The sequence below is a fragment of the Nipponia nippon genome, unplaced genomic scaffold (genome assembly GCF_047370975.1).
Source record: "Nipponia nippon isolate SJK-2023a ecotype South Korea unplaced genomic scaffold, ASM4737097v1 scaffold_6, whole genome shotgun sequence".
NCBI lineage: Eukaryota > Metazoa > Chordata > Aves > Pelecaniformes > Threskiornithidae > Nipponia > Nipponia nippon.
Window position 1 is genome coordinate 43695824 of NW_028262380.1, and position 24836 is coordinate 43720659.

Genomic DNA, 24836 nt, shown 5'->3' on the forward strand with positions numbered 1-24836 from the left:
AGCTTTTTACTCTTGGTTGCTATTTAATTATTCCTTGAAAAGCATAACAACATCATCAGAAGAGCTGAAGAGAGGATTTCTGAATGTTATCTAACCCAATGACTAAGCTTTTCTGTAGTACAGGAAATACGTAAGTATTTGAGATGCTTAGAGAAAGAACATAGCTATCTCATTTCCCAACCACTTTTTGTCAGGGACTTAGTCTTTCAACTATACTGACAGAACTCTAACATTGACTTGTATTAAATTTTAGCCTCACTGGAAAGTAACTTCTAAGCTTTCATGTTGCCTGATCATGATTTTTGCAAGAAAAGTAAAAACTCCAACTCCAAATGGTTTCATCAATGCTGTTAGTACTTGGAAGATGGCAGTTGAATCAAAAGAGGATGGTTGCAAAATTTTGGACATGAAGCAAGCTTTGTATTAATGAAAGGATATCTCCAATGAGTAGCATTTATGCTTTGTTACAGAAATACTTATTTTCAGTTCAGCAAAGAACACATGGTGTTCACACCAAAGACAACTCCTGACTATTCCTACCAGGTGCAGGGACAGATGGGCTGTGGGAAGGCAGACTGACATGATTCCTATTATAATTTTTTTTTTTTTTCATGTTGAATTGTTAGCTGTCCCATGCGGCAAAAGATTTGAAGCCACGCTGTGCTGTGGAGAAGACCAATACTTTCAAAACTGAGTTGTAGACAATACTTAATATACAGAACAAGAAACCAACATTTAGATAGCTGTACCAGGGCTGGATGTGGCTTCATAAATGGGAAGACTCAGCTCTCCATCATCTTTCTGACAGCTATGGCTGTTTCTTAGGAATATATTAACCTCTCAGTCTGAGCTGTGCTATACGAGCAACTAAAATAATATTTCATTTTTATATATTAAAAAATTATATTTTATGGGCATGGGAGAGTCTCATGACAGAAGTTACACATAATTCTTACATGCCATTCAAACGAGTGTAAAACTACATCTTCCTCAACTTATAGATTTGCTGACTCCCAAACCTTTCTACTAAGTTCCTTTTCAGAGGATGTTGCTCATTTTAATTATTTTTTTACAGAAACTCATTTTTCCCATGCTTCTACTGTTTAAAACTTATTTATATAAGAAAATTAAAAACATGATATGGAGATTAGAGAATGAGTTCTATGAATGTGAGAAACACATCTCACTGCATTATAATATCCCTGCGCGAATAATTTATCTCCATTGATTACAATGCCATCACAGCTGTATTGAGCTTCATGTTGCCATGGATAGACTGTTACCAGCACCCAAACAACTATTTTAAATGTAGTTCAGATGTGACTACATGGTACTGGAGAGTACATACAGACTTACCACACACTAGTTCTGTTCTGGTGTCTTGGCAGCTGAAGACACAATCACAGCCAAGGTAGCTGCAGCCTTATACATAACAGTGTTGTTAGGAGGATCCTAACTATCCTTTCTCATGAACTCAGTGTGAAAACTGGATAGGAAATAGCAGAATGGTATGGCTGCAGCTTATCTCAATTCAGAATGTGTTTTGTAATGCCAGATCTATCTAAGTCTATATTTAAAAGTAAATCTAAAACTATTAAGAGTAATCTTAATAATTTAAAGTGTTCATCTAGGTTTTCATCTCAGTCATACTTTACATGTTTTTTCCCTTTATTGATTATTTAACTTTATGATGCAAAAGGATTTCACATTCAAGTGCCATTGCTAATAGTCACCAGTGCAGAGGAAAGCATTCTGATAATCTGAGGAAATCTGACTTTCTTCCCTCAAAGTCCATTCAGAAAACATTGTTGTGGTTCTTTAGTGTAGGTAAGGTCCAAATAGAACTGAAAGTGCTGAACACAGTGTATGGTACTAATAAGTGAGGTAGTGTAATCACTATCTAATAATGAGGTAGTGTAATCATATGATTACTAGGTGCTTGGAGTGTGAAACAATGTAGATATGAACGTGTTAGGAGAGTGGAATGGTGTTCTGGATAATTCTTCATATATACATGGGTTAACATTTGTTGTAAATTATATCTACTTATATCTGCTGATATTTTGTTGATATACCACATTCTTGTCAAAGAAGAAATAAACCTTCTTTTGCCTTTGTTATTATTTCTATAAAAACCCTATGCATAATGCTTTCAACATGTTTAATGTTATAATCAGATCAGACATTTCTATTTCACATTTCTAACAAGTAGAAATTTTGTTACAAATCTTGCCTTTTTCTAAAGATGTGTTCGTAACCTATGTTGTGTATACACAATTCCTATATTATGTAGTTGTGTGTATTGCTTATGAACTGCTTTAAAGCATGAAGATGTGATTGTTTTCTTTTATTATGATCATATTATTTTCTGCTATGTCTTAGATAGAATAATGTTGCATATAACTTTGGTGAAGATGGTTTGGAAAGGATGCTTTGGAAAAGCTCATAATTCCTGCTGCACAAGGGCAGGCTTTGGCTGTCAGGGTAGAGATTCATGACAATTATTTCATAATTCCTAAAGTATGAAAGTATGTAATCACGCAGACGCCTTCAGCTGTGAACTAAATGTTGTGAGAGATGCAGTCAGAATTTAAAGAGTGATGGTAAAAGAAATAGTGCTTCATCTGAGAAAATATAAAGTATTCAACAAGACCATATACAACGCAGACTGCACTGAGATCATGTCCATTTAAAAGTGATGGGGTTTTGTTCATATCTTTCACCATTCCTTTTCTGCCTCTATGCTAGAAGAAAAGACTTGAAAGAATCTACGGTTTGACAAAGCCTTACACAACCTGGATATATTGCTGTCTTTAATTTACTGGCAACCCATCCTCAGGTCATTCCCTAATACCCACTAAGCTGCTTTTGGGTTTTAGCTTATTGCATTTGAATTTAGTGTACACACAAATGGAGAACTAGGTTCCCTACCTATAACACAGTTAAACTGCAGTAATATTTTCTTTAAAATTACTCTTCCAACTACTCTGGTTGCCAAGAAATTATTGTGGTATTGCAAGCAAGAGACAGAAGGGTTGACAAATCATTACTTCCTGAGACTCTGTGGTCCATGGGGTGGAAACAGTTGTAAATTCATTGGCTTACTCACCTGCAACTTAGTTCCTACTTGTCTGTAACTATTATGCTGCTAAAGATTAGCTAACTATTAAACTGTAGTGCCAGGTTCGATGGGGTTTGTGCAACCTGTGTTTTTACAATATCACAGGGCTCCAAGAGCTACATGAACTGAAACTGCCACTTACATTAAATTATTTGTGGTTATTACAATGTGTTGTTTAAATATGAAGAGGCAAGTGTGTTTCTGGAGATGGAAGTCTCTATCTGTACACAGCTGAATCATAGAAAGGATTCTTTCATTCAGAAGATCACAAAATGAAGGCAGGAAACAGTTTTCTTACCAATCATCCACAAAATCTGCAGAAGTTAAAGTCTCTGGTACAATTTCTGACAGTGTGAAAGTTTAAAAAATATATCACTTTTTAAAAAAGCTTTTTTTTTTACCTTCAAGATATGAGCTATTCCATGCATATTCTCTGCAGTTCTTTGCATCTACAAGCTAGGCATATGACTCTGAGGCAGAGGTGATTCACAGACCCTGTAGAACAAGGAGGCAGAGTTAAATATCTGAGAATGAGATTCTGTATGATTGCATGAGTATGATTCTATGATAAGCCAGATGATACACATTCAAGAAATGAGTGTGTGTCAAATGCCACATCTTTTTGCAATGTAAAGATCCCAAATGAGGCATTTGGGACTGCCTTATGGGAGCACCCACGTAAGTGTATTCACTAAGGCAGTGTTCCCTGAACAGTGACTGTGCCTGCAATCAGTGGTCACAATATTTGCTTTAGCAATAGAGTTGATATCTACTTTAAACTGCTGGTAACATTTCACTTCTTACAAGTAGGACATAAATATAAAAGTTAGTGTGAACATGCCCTTGTTTTTGAACAACCTTCCAACTCAGAGGACAGAAAAGATAGACAAGACGAAAGGTGGTGGTACTTTTCAAAAGTCTGAAAATCACTTTGGTAGACCTTACACTGTCTATATTTACACACTTTTTTGAAATATTCTTCCAAAAACCTACTTCACGTTGAATATTGTCAGTGACATCTAAGAAAATACATACTTACTGTCATTTGTCAGTGTGCAAAAGTCTGTCCGTTAATAAAATCCTTTAAACCAGTAGGAGGATTACAGTGAAGGCTACTTTTTTTGAAACAAAGTTGAAGGTGACATGTTGAAGTATCTTCATGTTTCATTTAAAGAAGGGGCTGAGTGTTATTTGTACAGTGGATGCTAGTTCTTGCTATTGAGCAACACTAGAAATATGCTGAGACTTCATCACCTAAATAAATTCCTATTGAATTAATTTTCAGTCAACTGTTAAGTTATCTATGAGCTCAAAGAATAAAGTATATGTGTCTGCTGAGAACTGCTTTGGTAAAAGCCTTTCTCACAGCCAGTGAGCTTTTAGGATCCTTTTCTAGTTGCGTGTCTGTCTTTTCTCTGCCCAGAAACAATGGTCTTTCCTGTGCTCATTTAGGTCACTCTATGACTATATAATATTTATTTACAGTGTTCTACAATACTATTAGGTATTCAATTTATTTTAAAACTTCCCTGAGTTTTTAGTTCCTAAATTTTGTCTTGGTGACCCACGACTTTCTTCAACAGTTGTGCCTACTTTAAATGTTGTCTTTCTTGTTACCTTCTTTTTCACCCCGTGTTGTGTGCCAATGCCCTCAGCACAGGTTTCTTCATAAACAAGAATCTTCCTTTACCCTTACATTAATTTAGAAACTTAAGAACAAACTCTAGTAAGTATAGTAGATTGGCATGTAAGTTAGCATAGAAAGCTACTGCTTTCAACCTAGACTTTAAAGTGCATATTTTGGCTATTATATTCTAGTGCTTTAGGAAGATGAGGCAGTCAGATGTTCTCCGTGAACAGCTGTAGAAGTTGTGATTAATAGGCTCCATCTGAATGTAATGAGAACTAATTTGTTTGGGTTTTTCTATCAATGTACAAAACTCTTTCTACTATAGTTTTTAGGAAATAATGAACAAATATTTTTGGATATTTGTACAAGAAATGCAGTCCAAGAAAGATGTGGCCATACTGTAGCAAGTCCAGTGACAGACCATAAGGATGATTAAGGGATTAGAGCACCTGTCACACAAGGGGAGGTTGAGAGAGCTGGGGGTGTTCAGCCTGGAGGAGAGCTCCATCCTTCAGGGTATTCAAACCGAGTGGACATGGTCCTGGGCAACCTGCTCTAGCTAGCCCTGCTTGAGCAGGAAGGTTGGACCAAACCATCTCCAAAGGTCCCTTCCAGCCTCAACGATTCTGTGATTTTATGATAGGGTTATTTTTATTCTTCTGTGTTCCTGAGTTCTGAGCGTATTATTGCTGTTGTTTAGCTCTGTTCTTCTTTTCACCATATGTAATGGTACACTTCCATGCTCTCCTGAGAGTTCACTTAAACTGAATTAAAACTTCTTAGTTAAAAACAGACAACAGTCCAGCTAAATCAGATCATACCAATTGGAGAAGAAAGCATTCCAGTGATCTGGTGAATTCTTAACTGTGCCCACACTTCAGGGACATTTCACCCACACATCATGAAAAGCATCTCTGGATTTTAATAATGGTCTAGTTACTTATAAATTGCTATAGTATCTGTAAGTTTCTGGAGGCACCCTACTTCTGCAAAACTCATGCACCCCCTAATAGAAACATATTTGCTTCATTACGGAGCTAAGATTTTTGCCCTTTTCAGTCTTCTGCAGATTTAACTTCATACATGTTGTTTAGAGGTGAAATAAAAAGAAGAAATTAAGATATCTACAGATTTGAGCAAAGAAAAGCCCTGGAGGGGAGTTAAATGACTAAACACCATTCTTGGCACAATGCTAAACAAGTCTCAGAACTGTTGTGATATGAGGGAAACAGGTCTAACTTAGTCACGCTGTCTTTAGGAAATCTCTACTTGAATTCGCTTCCACAGAATGCGTGACAAAAATCTCAGGGAATCTCTGTGCTTTGTCTTTACAAGAGTGAAGAGTGCCAGTGGTTTATATTATTGTCTCCTGCTAATTCTTTAAAGAAATTCTGAGATTATGAAATTCAGGAATTAATGGAAAATATACACATGGCTGGCAGTTTCTCTTAAGCTATAAATCACATCCCAGTGATAGAGGCCTAAAGATACTGAGATTACATCAGCCACATAAAGCTGAAAAACCTTGTTCTGAAGACCCCATTAAGTTGCAGGGTAACCTTGGAGGGGCCAGCACTCCTTAGGCAGCATTCAGTTCAGCTCCATGGTTCCCTGGAAGCCTATATCTGTAATTTTCCGTGTATCCAGGACTGACCCAACATGCTGCCTCAGCTCCATGCTCATTTTCCAGGTAAGGCTGACAAGGACCTAGGCATCATGTTCTCTGAGTGAGCTTAATGTGTTGATAATTCTCAGGTCACAGGCATTTAGTGTAACTGTGATGACTCTAGTTTCTGGATTTCTGCTGGAGAAAGCAAATGTAGACCCACCTGCTCTTTACATACCAGTTAGGGTACTGGCTTCATAGGCAGAAAAATTGGGTTCGATTAATTCCTGAAAGGAATTGGTTGGGTTGGCTGTGCAGTGCTCAGCAAAGGTTTCAGGGTGTGAGATACAGATTAGCCTAATGCAATTTGGCAGGGTGGAAGGTTTTGGAAGCTTGCATTTTATTTCTTCTCCCTCTCTCTCTGTCTCCCTCTCCCACTCTGCAGTGCCACATACAGCTCTTGTTTTTAACAAAGAGTTTTTTTCCTAGCTGTACTTAGTAGATCTTAGCCTTAAAAAAAAAAAAAAAAAAAGACTCAAATGCTCCTTGCATAAAATATTCACAGCACAACATGTAGAATGAGATAAATAAATAAAAGCTTGCTACATCTGCTACTGATTTGAACTGAAATTCATAGGATCATAGAATACCTTGGGTTGGAAGGGACCTTTAAAGGTCATCTAGTCCAACCTTCCTGCAATGAGCAGGGACATCTTCAAATAGATCAGATTGCTCAGAGCCCTGTCCAACCTGACCTTGAATGTTTCCAAGGGCGGGACATCTGCCATCTCTCCGGGCAACCTGTTCTAGTGTTTCACCACCCTCATGGTAAAAAATTTCTTCCTTATATCTAGCTACTCTGAACCTACTCTCTTTTAATTTAAAACCATTACCCTTTGTCTTATTGCTACAAGCCCTGCTAAATACTCTGTCCCCATCTTTCTTATAAGCCCCCTTTAGGTATTGAAAGGTGTCCTGGTTTCAGCTGGGATAGAGTTAATTTTCTTCCTGGTAGCTGGTATAGTGCTGTGTTTTGGATTTAGTATGAGAATAATGTTGATAACACACTGATGTTTTAGTTGTTGCTAAGTAGTGCTTATGCTAGTCAAGGACTTTTCAGCTTCTCATGCCCTGCCAGTGAGAAGCTGGGAGGGGGTACAGCCAGGACAGCTGACCCAAACTGACCAAAGGGATATTCCATACCATATGAGGCCATGCTCAGTATATAAACTGGGGGGAGTTGGCTGGGGGGCGGTGACCACTGCTTGGGAACTGGCTGGGCATTGGTCAGTGGGTGGTGAGCAGTTGCATTGTGCATCACTTATTTTGTATGTTCTTTATCCTTATTATAATTATTATTATGATTTTCCCTTCTTTTTCTGTCCTATTAAACTGTCTTTATATCAACCCATGAATTTTACTTTTTTTTTTTCTCCAATTCTTTCCCCCATCTCACTGGGGCATGGGGAGTGAGCAAATGGCTGTGTGGTATTTAGCTGCCTGCTGTGTTAAACCACAACAAAAGGCCACAATAAGGTCTCCCTGGAGCCTTCTCTTCTCCAGGCTGAATAATCCCAACTCTCACAGCCTTTCTTCATAGGAGAGGTGTTCCATCCATCTGATCATTTTTGTGGCTTGAAACTGCAACAATGCACAGGGTGCAAATGATGAATCTGACATTGTGACTGGGATGAATAACTGAAGATATTGCCATCTAATTGATTTCTGTGCTTTGGTAAAACTACAGATGTTCTGCTAAGTCATCTATGCAGTTTTGAATAATGTAAATACAAAGAACATATGCAGTGTTAACAGCCTCTCCTATCAATCTCATCTGGAGTCTGCGAACTGAGGCTCACTCATAGAGGAGCATGCACATATTTCCCTTAGAAGTACACTTTGGAATTGAAGAGTGACTCAAAAATCTTATGAAGGACCTCCTGTGCTTAGAAGAATCATAAAGTCAGCAGCCTGCAGGGCACTGAAGTCATCAGTCAAAAAGCACGAGACTGCTGCCCCATCTATTACTGCCTTCTGTGTTTTCAGTCTTAAATACATATGTGGACAACCAAAGTATGTGTACTCTGGTTTGTTTCAGAATAAAAAGGTCCAGCCATTCACAATAAGAACATTTAATCACTTCAGCAGATATTAGAAACTATTAGATTATTTGCATACAATAGACATGGCTCCATCCATCACCTTTTTAATTTTTTTTCTTTGTTAGAATGATATTTAATCAAAACAATATGTTACAGAAAAATCTCCCTGAGTGCCTGGCTTCCTATTGGAGTCAGCAGTGATGATAGAAAGCATAATTATTTGTGCCATGGCAAATGTTTTTTTTTTTCTAAAGATCGTTAAGTTTTATCAATGTTATTTTTCAAAGGCAGTAATTCCTGAAACAAATAACCTGGGCAAATATAACACTCAACTTTAATTTCTTTTGCACCTGTCAGGGACAAAGAGCACATACATAGCAAAGGGCTCCTTTTGAAATTACAGTGTGTGAAGCATGAAATGGAGCTAGAAGTGGGACATTAGCTCATGGTCCTCCACATCATTTACTCTCTGTACTGAGGCATTAGAAGTTGTGGGCAGACTGGTGTCCATGGCAGTATTTGTCAACACCCACTGCATTGCTTATACACATTTTTATTGCTCATGCTGCATAGCAGAGTTTATCAAAGCATTAATGCTAGAAAGACCATGGTTTTGACAGGAAAAATGTAGTGATAACTACTTGTACTAGACTTCTGCTCTGCTATCTTGCATATAACTACCACTACATCATTTGTATCAGGAATAGTGTGGCCAGCAGGACCAGGGAGGTGATAATGCCCCTGTACTCAGCACTGGTGAGGCCACACCTCGAATACTGTGTTCAGTTTTGGGCCCCTCAGTACAAGAAGGACATCAAGGTACTAGAGCGTGTCCAGAGAAGGGCAATGAAGCTAGTGAACAGTCTAGAGAACAAGTCTTATGAGGAGCGACTGAGGGAACTGGGGTTTTTCAGTCTGGAGAAGAGGAGGCTGAGGGGAGACCTTATAGCTCTCTACAACTACCTGAAAGGAGGTTGTAGCAAGGTGGGACTTGGTCTCTTCTCCCTAATAACAAGCGATAGGATGAGAGGAAATGGCCTCAAGTTGTGCCAGGGGAAGTTTGGGTTGGATATTAGGAAAAACTTCACCGAAAGGGTAGTCAGGCACTGGAACAGACTGCCCAGGGAAGTGGTTGAGTCTCCATCCCTGGAGATATTTAAAAGATGGGTAGACGTGGTGCTGAAGGACATGATTTAGTGGTGGACTTGTCAGTGCTAGGTTAACAGTTGGACTCAGTGGTCTTAAGGGTCTTTTCCAACCTTAATGATTCTATGATTCTATACATATAAGGATTCTTTCTTGGATTTTTTTGCATCAATGATATAGTTCTCAGTCTGATCTTTTTTTAAAGTTTGGTTTGTTTTTTTTATGTAAAACATGTTAATCGAGCTGATTGAAAATGTTGGATTATTCAGGCATTTCAGCATTATTTGCCCAGGCGTGTTACATGGCCGATTCAGAAATAATATTAATAAATCAGTCTATGAACACACCACTTTAGCAAGAAAAAATTTGTTGCCAAGCATTAAATATGTATACTAAGGACAAATCTGTCTGTCCAATTTTGTATTAAAAAACCATGCAAATAGTGATGGCATCTCTTTTAAATATATATTTTTAATTTCATAAGCTCAATTGTACAGTTAAGTTATGTAAAGACAAAGCTATTCAGCTACAATTTGTTAGATTAATGTAAAGACTGCTTTTCATAGAGAGAAAATTTATCCGATTTGATAGTGGATAATATGATTTGTGTTTATAAAGTTCTCAACTAAAAACATAGTTATATGCCAACGTACTATAATCACTTCACATGACGACAAGTTGTTCCAGAGAAAAACTAATTGGAGGCAGATTAAAATTGATTATTTGAAGCCTGTCATATTTTTGTTAATAATTTTTCCTAATAAAGAGATGAACTTTGGAAACCTGCTCCAAGATATGGGGTATTAAATACATTATCATGTATTAAGAAAAAAGAACCTTTTAAACTGTACTTCAATTGGTACAAAAATAAAAAAATAGTGCATTTCAGCACTGACTTTGCTCTGTTGTGATTTACTTCATTTGGGTCAATTAGTTCAAAGGTTTGATATACAGGTGTTCCTGGGTACTTGAGTCATCTGCATGTGTTCAATGTTGGAAGCTATTTAAAAATTCCCTCTTCATCACCAGCTGCCATATAGCATAGCAAGTACCAAAAATGTAGCATTTTAACCTTCAGCAATGAAGATAGCTTAGAAACTTCCTGCTCTCCCTATTCTGCTTTTCATCATCGTTTCTTTCAACTACTGTTGTTCATTTATGTTGCTGTATATGTTGTACTAATACAACTGTTCAGGGGATTGTGCTATAAAATGTAATTCAAATGATCCCTGTTTAAAAAAAAAAAAAGAATTAATCCAAAGATATTCATTTAGATCAGCTGAGTGCTCTGGTTTGCAGTGCCCCAAAATAATATAATTTTGTGAGAATGACATAAGGAGGAGGGTGAAGGGCTGAGTACGGCTGGGAATGGGGAGGATGGGAGAGAGGAAAGGGCAGTATTTCTTGGGACATCTCTGTCCTGGACAAAATGTATCCTGCACCTATATGCTCAGTTTCCTCTGTGAACATACTGAAAGGCAAGTTTGCGTTGATGGAAATATCTCTCTCTCTCTCTCTATTTGTCACTACTTTGTAAGTTTTGAATGCTTTTTTCCCCTACACTGGGAAACCCTGATCTTTTAACTTCACAAAAATGCCTGAGAGCCCTCAAAATGGAAAGTGATTGCCTAGCTAGACTGTAGTGCCCGCCTCCAGTTACGTCAGACACTTAAATATGACATACCTGTCCTTGGCCTCTTTTTTCATGGTATCTCTAGTCCTACCTCACAATAAGCAATTAGATTTTTTAAGACGTAATTTTAAATGGTATTGTAGGTGGATACTTAAGCATGTAAATATGTTCCATTTTGGCCCTCTTTAAGAACTGAATTATTCTCTTGGGATGCCCAATAGTGCCAAAGCTGTAGAGTAAAAGTACATCTTTAATGCCAACCCAAAACAGAGGCATGACCAAGGAGGTGTTGCAGTACAGCAGGAGTAATGGGATAACCCTGTTGGCTACTTAGTACTGAAGACAGCCAGTTGCCTGGTTAATTTGTTCTCCCACCCTGCCTGTATTTTTCCATCACATTATCTGTGCTTCAACTGCTGCTGTATTTGTTGTTCCTTCTTGAGTCTTCTTGCCTGAAATGAATGAAAAATCACCCAGTGGTAGAGAATTTGCTTCAGCATTCACTAGTGGCTAACTAGGAGGAATAAATGGTGGAGACCTGAAAGAATTTGGTCTTGATTCTTTTGTGTCATTTCTGTCATCTTAAATCTCTGCCAAAACCCTGCCATTCTCACTTCAGTTCCCATGAATGAAATTTATAACTTTCAGGTTTAGTTTTTGCTATTGTTCTGCACAGAATAATACTAACAAATTATTTAGTTCATTGATAAAAGCAACGTGAAAGCAGTGTGTTCCCAGTAACATGTTCATGTGCAATGGTCTTCCAGAAATTATGACTTGTAACCATAAATCAAAGTGGATGCACAAAACTGTAGAAAACAATACCGGAAATAGCTGTTAAATCTGTTCTCTGAAAATAGATCTCCTAGCTGTAGTCATGAATCATGTCAAAAAAATAAACATTGTTTTTTCTTGTGTCCCCCTAATATTAAAATGGAATGTTGTTAAAGTGGTTATCCTGCCATTGTTAGCACCTTTCAAAAAGCAATGTCTTTCATAAAAATAATGCACTTACATAACTGGAGAGGTTGCCAGAAGCAGAAAGTCTTTTTTCTTGCAGAGGTGAAGCAGGTGATCAGTCATTCTTCCTATATTTCTTATAGATATGATTTTTATAGTAGTTTCTTTTCCTTTTAAAGTACCATTTCACTCTCTGAACCAATAGACAATGTATTCTCCAAACCTGTAGATTAAAGAAAACAGAATTTCTCTTAAATTAGAAAGAAGAAAAAGTATTAAAGCACTTTTTCAACACATACATTGAAAAAGTTTTCAAAAGAATGAAGTTTCCTACCTAACATATATGCCCAAATCTCAGAAGCTTGGAAACCAGATGATTTTATTCTTTACATGAATGATTTTTGAAGAATGTCATGTATTTATCATGAGACATTTGCTGGCAAAAGTCTGGGGGACTAGTAGCATTAGTTCTGAATTTCCTACTTCTTGACATTTAAATTATACCATTTGGACATTATTCAAAATCCCTTGACATAGCTACAGCAGGTCCCATCCACTGAAATGAGAGAGTTGAAAATTCAATGACAGAAAAAAAAGGGACTCAAGAAGTTTGATTACAGTGATGTGTAGCTGCTTCAGTCATTACAATGTCACAGTAAGGTTATGAGACATTTCCATTTTTAACAATCTTAATGGGTTCAGGTCCTGAAGTCCATATTAAATTACAGTCCAATTGATTTGTCAGTCTTAGACCTAGGCTATATTTCTGAGATGGAGGGATACATCGTAATGAGATCTATCTTGGGAGTTAACCTGATGTTGTTAGTAGTATCAGTACTAATACTGTGTGTAGTACAACACATATGTATGTTCTCTACGTGGAGTTTTTAAGTGTTACACTGTCACTGGCTGAAAGTTTCTGAAGCAGTGAAACAACTTAGCTGCTATTTCCTCTTAACTATCGACTCTTAATAAGTGCCCAATTAAAACTTACAAGAATCCAAAAAAAATCATTCTATTAGAAGGATAGAAATTGGTCTTAATTTAAGGAAATTTTAGAAAGAGTTAATTTTAGACCTTTACAGAGTTTTCGAAAACCTTTACCAGCTTTAAAGTTTTATAAGAAGTCATGGGACATTTTTGTCTTGGTTTTTATGTACATGCCTATATTCACTACCAGGTAACCTCGAGTTTGCTGCTTCATAGAAAGCTGCCTGCAGAAAAGTAATAGCAGAGACAAAACTGAGAACTTACTCTTTCTCATCCTGCTTATTTCAGTTAGGCATTCTCATTGTGATAGTCTTATACTTATTCAACAAAAAAGGTGAGGTTTCTAAATGTTTTCTTAAAATTTATAAAAATAAATACCAGCATGTTAATTAAGTATAAATTGTGTTTAAATACATTTAAGTATGTATACACAGGATTTCAAAGCAGCTTATCTAAATCAATGCTAAAATATTTAGATTGTATCAGTCCGATACCTAACTGAAAGCAAACTTATATGCAATATATATAGTGCTTGCTCTTGTAAATCTATACTGTCTTCTAACTTTCAAAGACTAGAATTGCCCAACTTAACATTACGTAATGTTTTGCATATAATAAATGTCATTAATAGAAAATATAGAAGGCAATAATTTATGGGCAGGCAGGAGTGAGCTATTCCATTTTTTGAATTTTCACTTCACATTTTGTACTATGAATGTGTAAAATTGGTTAAATAAAAAACAATTTCTACTCTGAGACTACTTGAGACAAGTTACTTCCAAATGCATAAGTAATTCCAACCGTGATTATAACCCATAATCTTTAACAACTTGCAAATCCTTTAAAATGCCCATTACCAAAATATGCTTTGAAAATAGCATTTGTACATGATAACGGCCCAGTGAAACAGCATAATGCATAAATGTTGTATGTTGTATGGTACAAAGAACGCCTTTTTTAATATGAAGCCATTAGAGTTCTGAGAAATGACTGTGCATTCTCATTTTTTGTAGAACTGACTGCAGGAAATTTTTCCAGGTGTACTTTCTTTTCTAGCATTACTGATTTTTGTCTTTGTTGTGTGTTTTCACAGAGCTCTGTTTGTGTGTATATATATATATATATATTTTATATTCTTTCCTTTTCTTTATGGAGACTAGCAGAGCTAAACTATTGTGTGCCTTAAAAATAAAATAACTAGGATGATAAAAGGCAAAGCAGTTTCTTACCACAACTATGCTTTTAATGTCTAGTTAAAGTACTGTCAGAACATTAATGAAGCTAGAGTGCATCTTCACCACCCCATAAAAGTAAATCTCTTTACCTCAGAGCTCCACTTACTAAGGTACATCTGGAGGAAAAAAAAAACCCAAACAACACCCTTATCCTGCTTTAGCAAAAGATTGCCATCTTAAGAGTACAGAATTGAACTACAAATTACCACGTTTTTCAGGTTTCTTTTTTCCTCCTTTGAAACCTACCTGCCTACCCAGAGAACTCATTTTAAGAAAGAAAATAGTATAGCTAAGATAATCTTTATACGCAGCTACTTTAAGATTTTTGAAGATCAAGTTATATATATGCCCGTATCTTTTATTTAGGATTATTTTCATGCAGCTGTGTCAACAAACAAATAAGCCAATAAAAGTGAGAAGCAGGTGTTAGAGTCTTAGGCATGGCAATACTGGGCACTGTCACATCGAATCATGGGCATAGAAATGCCCACAGTAATTCACAAACATGTTTTTGGCATTTGACCTCCTAATAATGCAGAAGAGCGAAGGCATTCACGGGAGTCAATGTGTTGAAGGGAAAGATACCCTGAAGAAACAGCTGATGAAGAGGGATTCTGATCACCTTTCTATGTCTGGAGGACTTAGATGTCTAATGCTGCATTGGACATAGATGCTTATTTTAATTTGGGTTCTACAAGCCTTAACTTCTCCTAAAATTAGAACCATAAGTCTTAGAGTGACAACTTTATTTCTACCACTGTACCATTTCTACGCTACTTCATAACTCTTTCCTGTAGTATAACCTTTCTTACATTATTTTTTGGAACAAAATTTCTGCTTCAGAAATGATCTGATCATATGTCAAAACTTCCTAAGGAAAAGAAACTTGGAAAATGCAGAACAGCAGCATTAAATTTTCCCTGTAGGTATCATACAAATTGTATACGCTGTTATTGTACACTATGGTTTTCCACTGGATATCTTAAAATTACTTTCTTTGTGAACCCAAATCTTATTTTTATTTTCAGAATCTTCATAACTTGCTACATGGCACCAAGATGCCTATTCTGTCCAAGAGGAATACATGAGCAAGGTCAAATGCAGATTTTTAGCTTTCATATCTTTTTGAGTCTAGATTTCAGAACATTAACTGTTTTTAGGTTAAAAAATTATTTTTTGTGCATTTCTCTAAACATTACATAGGTAGCTATCTCTGATTATCACTATTTTTTGTTGGTTTATGCTTAATTAAATGCCATTTTATTTTAGGGATTTTTGGGGGTTTCCTTGCCAATAAATAATGAATTGCCATTATTCCTTGCCAATAATAATGAATTATGATTTAATTTAGTTCCTACACAGCTTTGAGAACTGTGCTGATACCTGGGTATACACAGGTTTCACGTAACTATGCAGAATATTTGGCTTTAAAAGCTGCACGGTAAAGAGAGGTTGCAGTTACTCAGTATTACTGATGAGTAGCTAAAAAAAATACTAGTTCAGTACCCAAGCACCCTATTTTCATAAAATTTGCAAGATATACTGCAGAATTGTTTCACTGAAAAGGCATTTTGATAATTGATCATTTAAAGCTTTGTAGATATTCAAGCCATAATCATTATGATAAAAGAATGAGCAGTTGTTATTTGGTTAATGAATTCAAGACTAAAAGTCCTAAAGATCCCTGACAGTTTGGCAAATATTCACTCTGTCTCACTAGTATCTGGTTGTCAGCATTAATTACCCTGCCTGTGTAAAACTGGCTCAACTCAGATGTAACTAACAGTTGGATATGTGGAAACCAGAAGCTTCCTACAATATGTCTTTAATTTGGGGACATAGTGAGTAACATTAGTCTTATTGTAATAAAAAGAGTTTAGAATGAAAGCTTACAAAGATTTCCATAGCTTTATATTGTCTTTCATTATGCCTCAGAAAACCATTCCTTTCAAAATAAATATATTCATAGTAATATAGAAAGGAATTTATGTGATTTTTCACTATAGTAGAGACATCATTCTAAGAAAAGTTGTGGATTTTTTAAAAGTATAAACATAATATTAAATGCCATAAGGTGCTGCAATTATTTTTAATTGTTTTGTCCAGAGCAGATAAATTTGTAGCTGCTAGAACATCTGTGTTTTTAAGCTCCTTAATGAAAAAAAATGAATGAAGTAAACCCCTCACTTGTCAGTTTAAAGTATCGCAACTCCACTTTCAAATGGAACATTTGAACTGGGAATAATAGAAAAACAAGTAAGGGAAAAAGCCTATTAAAAAACAATGAAAAACATTCCAAAATACACTAGTGAATGGATAAGGATTTTATCTGTATGTTCTAGGATACATTTTCACTGTTCAGATGCATAAGGTGTAGCACAGAGTTCTCTTCATTTTCTATACCTGATGTGCCCTGGCAACACCAAGCACTTAGACATTGCTTCCTATTACTACACGTATGGTCTGTTTTTTCTTGCAGAGATGACGACTACAGAAATCATGCTAAAAAGCACAACTTAAAAAAGATGAAGAGCAAAATATCCCCAAATTGCTTACAGTCAGACATTGAAAAAAGCAGAAGTGAGACCTGTCTCATTTTCGTGCACTGATTCACCTGGTATGGATGGTGAGAAGCAAATTGTACACTGGAGTGCAGGTAGTACCATTTTTCTTTAAAAATGCTGGTAAAGGTAATCTTGTACAGTGGCAGTAGTTTCCAGGAGTGGGTGTAGACCAATCTGAATGACAGATACCTCATGCAGCAACACAGAGACTCTGACCGAGATGGTATCTCAGAAATTAAAGAGGCATTCAGCATTTCCTTCTTAAGCAACATACACTGTATGCAAGGGGCTCACTCGGACACACTGTTTGGTGTACGTCATTCTCTCACTACTGTGAAGTGATGTTTTTCCTTTTGCTAGAAGCTCAGAATTCTTAGTGCTGTGCTAGTAGAGGCCACTAGAATCGTCTGGACAAATCTAAATATTCAAAATTTTACTTCATAAAATCAGTGTGTTTGGTCACTATATCAGTTATTTAACTGCCCCATAATAAATAGGAACTTAAAAGTTAGAAAAGCCCTCCAGGTTCTCTGTGCAGGAAAGCCTGATTCCGGAACTCGCAGCACTGAGCAGACAGCTCTGGACAGAGAGCAAGTGCTAGGATTTTAATAGTGTCCAGTGGATGTTTCTGGAAGCTTTATAATGTTGTCTGCTGGCGTATTCCTGAGTGTGGAAGATCAACGCCAAGTCTCTTTCTACTAGATGTGACAGTGTCTGTGCTTATTCGGTAAGCTATGCCTACAGCACATTTAAACATATTCTTTAATATCTCCATACATTTATTTAATTAGCAATGGATAATTTGTCTCCTGATGACCTTCCTGTTAAAGACTATTTTCACTTCAGCGTTTTATTGCCTTTCTTCATTTTTTTTTTTTTTTTTAATACTTTTGGCTATGAGTTTTGGCACTTCTTGCATCCCAAGACATTACAAATGTCTGTAAACACAAGGATAGTAGGGGCTAAGGATTGAATGGAATTATCATCTCACGGCCTTCATTTTTCTGCTCAGCCATTAACAAGAAAGAATAAAATGTGAAGTTGAAAAATTATATTCCCATTCTTTGAGCCTAACTCCCCCTCTACTACAGTAGCAGTTTCAAGCATTTAACCATTTGGAACTATGGGAACATCTTTATTTCTAGCAAAATAAAAGAAACCAGTAGTACGAAACAGAATTGATGGCTTTTTAAAAAGAATGTTTTAAATGGCTTCTGCAAGAAGGTCTAAGCATTTATTTACATTTACAAATAGTAAGCACTTTGGGTTCTAATTATTCACAATTATTATAAAGGCTTTCTAAAATAAGACATAATAGTTTAGTCTGGCAGTTTAAAGAGCTGCTTGATACATTGAAATGAAAAGTGAGAGTATGAAAAATACATTTCATTACTTCCTGCTGCCTCAGTGTCTTGGGGCACTATGTTTCCAGGGAGAAATATTGCAAATAGAGTAACCCGCAGAGCAATTTTATGGTGGACATTTTCCCTTGGTGAATATAGCAATTTGAAAACAACTTCTTCCACATATATGCATGCTGTATTGCACTACATTTGAATGTCACTTAGTGAAGGAAATGAAGAATTACAAGAAAAGGCTGAGTCTCAGTGGATGTTAGAGAATCGGAGTGCAGAAGAGGAAGCAATTATTTACTTGCAATAAGTGGAGGGTGCAATCTGCAATGGACAGATTGGATTCCTGCAGTCCTGGGTGACCAATAAGGTATTTCTGATACAACATTGCCACAATTATAGCTATGTCTTATTTGAACCATAATAAAGTTACGGACCGAATAGCTTAAAATGTATATAAAAATTCTGGTCCCCTTGGGCCTCCAGCGTTCTCCCAAACATTGTGGGGGAATAGACCAAAACAAAAATTGTTGTTTCTGCATTGTTTGGGGACTGCAGTTGCTTCCTCAGCTGCACAGAGTTACTTATGGGCTTAAACACCAAAGACTTGACCTCCACACAGAATTGCTGTTTTCCCTCCCAAAACAGCACTGCAACCCTTGCTGCCTATTCCAGGGAGTAATCATAACAGTTCATGGGAGATGGGAACTTTCCTTGCCATATTGTCTTGAATTACAACATCAGTGAATTACAGCCTTTTCCTCAGTACTTCTCATGGTGATACCAGCAAACAGTGAGTCCCATAGGCAGAAGATGTTTTTAATGCTGCCATAATGTTGTCATTCTTCTAGCTTTTCTTCTCTGTCATCTAACCCAGCTCCTAGTGACTCCAGGTCTTTGTGAGCAGCCAAAACAGACCATAAGGAAATGAGTTCAAGTTTTATTTTGAACCTTATAAATTCAATGAAGAGCTATTTTTGTACACTATAGAGTGTAGAATCTTTAACCTAAACCCTAGCAAAGAAACATAAACATTGTCCCGATAGTACCATTTTCTTCTATCATATCATTGGCTCTCTACCAAGCACTTTCCAGTATAGGCATGAAGAAGGTTTGGGTCTACAGCTTGCTCTCCAGGTTTATGTGGTGCAGTTCTGCTGCTGCTTAAAGACATCATGAGGCTAATGCTGTTTCATTAACTATCCATACATGAAACTGTTATCTCCAGATGGCCCAAAATTGTCACCCTGGTGAAAAAGGACATGCTTATATAATTAAGGCCCATTTCTGAGATCTTTTCCTCCTCTCTCTCAGAAGATCAATGGCAGACAAGGGGCCAAACCCAAATGGAAACACTGGAAGGAAAATAATTGATAGAAATTGTGTTTCTGGCAACCTGGAGTAAATGCAGAATGAAAAATTATTTCTGGTAGTGGAGGAGGTCACTTTGGGCTTACAGCTTGGAAAGAAAACTTGGAAGAGAGCCTGGGAGTAAGATCAAGGTGCCAGGTACCCCTGGAACCATGACAATACAGCACAACAAAAACATTAAGCAGAATAGATGTAAGAACAACACTACTAATTTGAAAAGAAACTTGTAGAAATCAACTACACAGCAATGGAAGCAATATGAATAATGCCTGCTTCCAAGCCTAATTGATTTTTAAAAGCTAAAAGTTGGCACCAGATTTGAGCACAGGAGGCAGAAAGCAACAATTCTAAGAATATTTTACTGCATAATTTTCTGCCCCATAAATTCCTTAATTTTGTATCTGAACCATGGAAATAATATATGGCTAATGTGTTTTATCATCATCTTTGATAAAGAGAAACAAAACATAGTTAACACTCATTCTGTCATTTTTTCACTGTTGGTATTGACTAGTGATGTCATAATTTAAATAACTTGTCTTTTACAATGAATAATTGTATTTTGCTCAAGAAAATGCTATTTCTTATAGTTCCAGTTATTACTATATGCTCCACTTAAGGCTCACAGTTATCTAGGATGGCTATTGAATGTGATTCTTATATAATGTATTGTAGGTAGCCGCAAAAGGTAAAATTCATTAGCCAGTGAAAATTGAAATTGCTACATTTCTTTAGTTAATGCTTATTTTTTGCCTGCATTTTTCTGTCATGCATTTATTAATTTTTAAATGTACAATCATGATTGCAAATAACTTCAGACAAGCAGTGCAAGAATTGCATTAAGAAATCAGTATAATCTATGAGAAAACTTTGGGAAGTTTGAGTCATCCATGGGAGACAGAAAGCAGGGCTACCTGAGAGAGGAATATGCAGTAAATCTCTGCATGTAGTAGTCATGCATATGCGTAGTTTTTACTGCTGCTAATCAAAGAAATATGGGTGGTTGTGTTTTTAAGACCTAACTCTTGCTGCCTTGGCAAATAAAACTTTGTCTGAATTCGCTGAATATGTTTCAAGAAGATGTCCTTATTACACAGTTAATTGTCAAAACAAACAGCGCTGCAGTAATACCTCATCATGTTTACTTCAGTTTTACTTAAACAAGAGAAGTTTTCTATTCTTACTTATTATTTAGGAGTGCAGCAGATACTCTGGAAAAACCCTTTCTCATCTCCATGGGCAAATTTCATACAGTATTCTATGATTTTTGGCAATTATTCTTTCTGTATACTTTTGAGTGCTTGGATATTTTTTGTGAGAGGTGGTGAAAATCCAAGTGAATGATGACAGTTCTGAACTCACCCTTGTGAGTCTGGCTGAGAAGAATTTCACTTCAAGCAGTATCAAAACTGCCTACATTTGGTTAACTTTTCATTTCACCTTTTCCTAGAGATTTGCTATGACTCTCCCTTGAAAGAATACGAAGCTTAGATCTTGGAGGCATGCATAAAGACCTTTCAGAAATTATAGATCTCCTACAGTAGTAAGAGTTAGTTAAATGATGAGGCATGTATTCTGGATCACCTTACAGATTGAAATGTACTCCCAAGAACCTTATCCTGTTTTACATTAAATAAAATATAATGCTTTTTTAGTTTAAAGAGAACTGTCCAGAAAGAAATATATACCATAGATTTTTATGGAGCAGAAACCAAGCAAAACATTAAAACTTTTGTTACTTTATTACTTTATCCTTATGCATTTATAGTAACAGTTTGGCTTCCTTCCTATTTTGTAACAGGACCTCAGTCTCCTGATCACCTGTACTATGAGAACGGCTTCCTTCTGCCTTCTCCAAGATTTCTCACTAGGATCTGCTCCAGAGAAACAGTATGGATAAGCACAGCGTAAAATCATTTAGGCTTCTGCTGTCTGGGATACCCTTCCAGCACTAAGTTCAACAAACCTCCACACTAACACATCCCCACAGCCTCCCCTACTACTACATGCTCCCACGCAAAAGTGAAGCACATACTTGCATGCTCAGGCTATAAAAGCACCATGGGTAGGGCTGTGACACTGCCTTATCATCATCTGGTGAACTTTGAACTGAAAAAACCCCACAACCTCCACTCAGAGAAAATGCAGTGTCCAAGAGCCAAAAAGGCCCCACAGAAGTCCTAGCGCAAGAATTATGAAACCTGGCTGGCTCTAGGCTGCTCTCCTCGACAAGTGTGAGCACAGGCCAGCTGGCCCAAGGACTACCGTTCTTTCTCAAACGCATTATCAAAGGATAATCACAGCATATTGCAATTCATCTTGAAAATTAATTACAGTAACCCAGGGCAGTGTTTATCAGTTTGTGGCCTCTTTGCCAATCATGGATCGTAGATATCTGGCTGCTTAAACTATGCTACCATTCCTCTGTTCTTACTAATATTAAATCAGATTAAAAAGTAGAAGGAAACACCGAATATTTTTCTAAAGCTACATGGTGGGGCAAGTATTTTGCATGGACGCTATGCACTCATGCTAGGAAGAAATTATGTGACTGAAATAGGAACAGTGTTCATTTGCAATTTAGCATTTAATTGAGTGAGGTGCTAACAAATACATTTTTTTCTTAATAAAGTTGAGGTTCATTTGGTGATTTCCAGTTTAAATGCCAGCACAGTTAAGTCCATAGCTGCTAAATGGCCAAGCAGAATGCATCCAGCAAATATGCTCATTCATTGTGAATGGACGCAACACAGCTTATGTACCACTGAATAGAGATTCCCTCTGACACTGCTCCTGGGAGACAGATGCACATTCAGACAAAGGCAGTCAACCCCCACCGTCACTCCCCAAAAACTGGGACGTCTGGACTAAGTGTTTTCTTTTGGAAAAGAAAACCCACTGAAGATGACTGGCATCAGTTTAGAGAATACAACTGAGTGAAGCACTCTCTGAGCTTTTTTGTTTTTGAGATTAAGAGATGTAATACAAAAATGAACATGCAATTTCTCAGTCGGTACCAAATAAACAGCCTTCAGATGCAGGGAAATGTTTCTGCAGGAAATGGAAATATATTGGTTCTCTACACATTTTGATAGAAGATTTGGATAACTAGAACAGTTCATTCAGAACACAAATGCCATTGATGTATTATTCTCACACTGAAAAGTAAACAATAGATACGTCACATCTTTAGATGACTGACTGCCAAAAGTACTGTGAGAAAGGAGCGCAAGTAAATAATAATGTGACTACTTAATAATAATGTAACTAGTAGAAAATTTTCATGTCTTTTCATGTGTGCATTCCTCACCACAGTTATAAAGGATATCTATTTAATTTAACATACTGTTATTATAAAGAGATTGTATATAGCCCAAGTATATAGAACTACATAGATTAAGAAACAGCCATTTTTCACAGTAACACTTTTTTTTAATTTTCAATGTTAAAATAGTGTATCTTTCTGTTTTTCTATAAAAGGAAAGTTTCCATAAAACAGTTTTGTTAATGCTTTGCATGTAACAATTTTTAACACATACCTCTGTCTGTGTGGCTTTCAATTTAGGATGTGAATAAGTATTTTTCATCTTGGGCAACCTGAGTGTTTTTTTCTGCAGTAGCAGAGGAATGATTATGAAAAAATTGATTCAGACACTCAGTCAGGCTTTTATACAAATACAGTTCATTTATACAACAGCAGAGCTAACTAGAAAAGAAAAAGACGAAGGAAATCTTTGTTGGAGTAACGTAGAAAAACAACCCACCAATCCTCCAGTTTGTTATACTGATGCAACTCTTCCAAAAATCTGTGGGGTTCTACCAGTCTAACAAAGATGAAAATGTCATTCGTTGTTAACAAAATCTGTTTAGATTTTGGCAGATCTCAGGGGGAGAAAATTCCCTGTAGATTTTTATTATTCTTAGCAATGAGTTGTAAAATGCTACCCAATGTTCTCCATAAAGAATAAAAAATATCCAGGATTTTTTTTTTTTAATAAAAATCTCTCACTTCTTATATTAACAAATGAAAATCTCACAGAAGAACAGAAATAAAATAACATTACAGCTGCTGTCTATGTAGGGCTTTCTACAGGACAGGTTGTGCAATAAGCCTGCAATAGATCATGAAAACAGTATTTAGCAAATAAAAATACATTATGAAATTAGGCAATTAAATAATTTGCTTGATATTAATGAAGAATAAACAAAAAAGTTTTTTTCCCAAATCCAAGAAAAAACATATCCAGAATATGTGCGTGTGTGTGTGTGTGTATATATATATATATATATATAAAAACCCAAGCAAACCAGAATTATTTTTATTAGATACTAAGATGTACCAGAAGAAAACATTTGGAATATTTACAGAACACAGTGAAAATGCCTAGTGGTTTGATGATTCCCATTTCTTGAATAGAGAAAAAGGAAGGGCACAAAGATATTTTTGTCATACCTTTTCTAAAGACTGAATGCTTGTACCATCTTGAAAACTGAGACTGCTGACTCCTTCTTAGCATAATGCAAACTACTCTCATGGATGAGACAGATGATGCACTTGAACATTCGGGTAACAGGTGGCATGGCAAAACTTCAGGAAGACAAATATCCAGGAGGCACCTTAGCAAAAAAAATGGAGAGCATAGTGTGTCTTTTTAATTGGTTATACAGCAGGTGCATTCAATTTGTAGACTGGGGAGATGCAGAAGCAACTGTGCCTTATCAAGGTTAAATGCTTTAATTCTTCTCTCTCTTTCACACATTTTACATTTCCATGATTCCTTTAATTTCTGTGTAGTTTTTTCAATTTATGTTCATATAAAAAAGCGAAATCAGACCTGTTTTGCCTCCATAGTTGGATGTGGAGAAACTCAGTTTATACTCTGTCTTAATGATACTGACTCCATCACCAAGCTAAACAGAACAATGGGCTAAAATGGTTACTTTGGGTTTCATTCTTAGAGAATTTCAATGGGGCAGTGCTTCCTGGAAATGACTTACTAGACAGGTCTGAGACATGATACTTATCCACCTGAACCATTTCAGCATTTCACAAGCTTCTCAATGTCACCCATCTTCTCAAATGCAAAATGCACAGGACTAGTCATGAAAATTACTGCAGTAAGATT

At 36.5% G+C, this 24836-nt stretch overlaps 1 long non-coding RNA gene across 1 annotated transcript; it reads right to left on the reverse strand.

The window, feature by feature from the left end:
* Positions 1-11468: 11468 nt before the first annotated feature.
* On the reverse strand, positions 11469-24283 carry LOC148051436 (uncharacterized). Its single transcript, XR_015699584.1, has 3 exons — positions 24164-24283; positions 12254-12421; positions 11469-11690 (listed from the first exon to the last, which is right to left on the reverse strand). It is a non-coding gene; the product is annotated as an uncharacterized LOC148051436 (long non-coding RNA).
* Positions 24284-24836: the final 553 nt, after the last annotated feature.